At 49.8% G+C, this 1,601-nt stretch overlaps 1 long non-coding RNA gene across 1 annotated transcript; it reads left to right on the plus strand.

Moving 5' to 3' along the window:
- LOC109832411 lies at positions 376–803 on the plus strand. The gene is made up of 4 exons (XR_002244756.1): positions 376–414; positions 482–553; positions 626–697; positions 767–803. It is a non-coding gene; the product is annotated as an uncharacterized LOC109832411 (long non-coding RNA).

The following is a 1,601-nucleotide window of genomic DNA, read 5'->3' on the forward strand; positions in this document are numbered from 1 at the left end:
GATTTGTGACCATGTTTTGTGCTTCAGGTTTCTTCGAGGAGGGCGAACTCCCACCGGGTTCGGCGTCCCCTGGCGTTGACAACATGGATTGCTTTGTGCAACAAATGTGCGACGCTTTTCACGATGGGTCTTTGGGCATCGACCTTAACATCGATCTTGAGCAGATAAATAATGTTGAGCCCACAATCCCTTATTCAGGTATATCCGCATCCAATGTCATTTTCCTTATGTAAGGTGAAGGAAGATTTCTCGTTTGAGCTTTCCTCATCCTTCAACATTTGGGTTACCCTGCAGATGTTGCGATGGAGGGGCCAAGCTTCTCGAAGCCGGATGCCGGCTTATTAGCTGACATGCTGGCTGAGCAGACTTCCAGAGGGACCGAGAGACCATTCTTCGGGAACGATTCATCTACCGGTATATATCTGATTTTCTCCCTCTTGCCCGATATTTCATATGACTAATGAATGATTGATTATCGCAGCGTCTACCATTGGAGTTAGCCCGGTATCTATCCCTGGCATATCCAGTTTGCCTCAGAGCGACGGGCTTGCAGGTATGTATACGATTCAGGGATATTGTACTTTCCTATGTTTATCTGTCTTTTGACTAATGAGTGCAATCATAGGACCAGCCGCTAGGACTGATTCTCATATGACTCCTGACATCCCTCAAATGCCCGCGGATAATGGATCTACAGGTATGCAGATCCCAATTCTTCTTATTCGTCTAAATTTTCATTTTGACTAATAAGAGAGTGTCATCATAGGACCAGCAGCTTGGGCCGATACTCTTATGACTCTTGGCATTCCGGCTGCATCTGAGGACATGGGGATTGCAGGTATGTATACGACCTCCTTATCCCGATTCTCCTTACTTGTCCAAATTTCCATTTGGTTAACATAGGAATGTCACTGTAGGACCAGGCGTTCAGCCTGATACTGCTACAGTCCCCGGGGTTGAAAGTCCTCATAGCAGTGGTGCCTCCCCGTCTCTGCCGAGTGGTGCGAGCAATCTGTCTGCAGGGGCTGACGTACCCTCTTCTGCTGCTGTCCCGGAGCCTGTCGGCTCTCAACCCGATGGGACATCCGTTGGCGTCGGTATGTTCGGAACCTGCCTTTTGACTTTCCTTTCCATATTCGATAGTTCACTGAGCTTCCAAGTTGTTGCTTGTAGGATCTCGATCTTCTTTGCACGAGCGTGTCCGTAGCCTTTTGGCCGATACTGATCCTGACGGAGAGGCTTTCCGTACGGACCTCAGCTTCTTCACCGCCTGGTATAATGGCTTGATCGAGAAGCTTCTCCACCGAGGAGGCGGCTTCGATCAGTTCCGGCGTTCCTTCTCTCGCCACATGACGATGATGAGGGAAGAAGGATACCCGGAACTGGCTGATTCCTTCACTGCTGATTTCGCTGCCCTGGAGTCAGAGATACGAGAGTTGAAGGAACTGGAGGTTACCGGGGCTTCTTCTTTCGTATCCTCTGAGTTAGAGCATAGGATGGAGCAGTGGCGTGAACTGAGATCTTCCGTCGGGCGTGAGCTTCAGTCACGCGAGAGCTCCCTTGCGCATCTAATGGCTAACATGGCGAGGATGGATAGGGAG

Source organism: Asparagus officinalis, chromosome 3 (genome assembly GCF_001876935.1).
Source record: "Asparagus officinalis chromosome 3, Aspof.V1, whole genome shotgun sequence".
Classification (NCBI taxonomy): Eukaryota; Viridiplantae; Streptophyta; class Magnoliopsida; order Asparagales; family Asparagaceae; genus Asparagus; species Asparagus officinalis.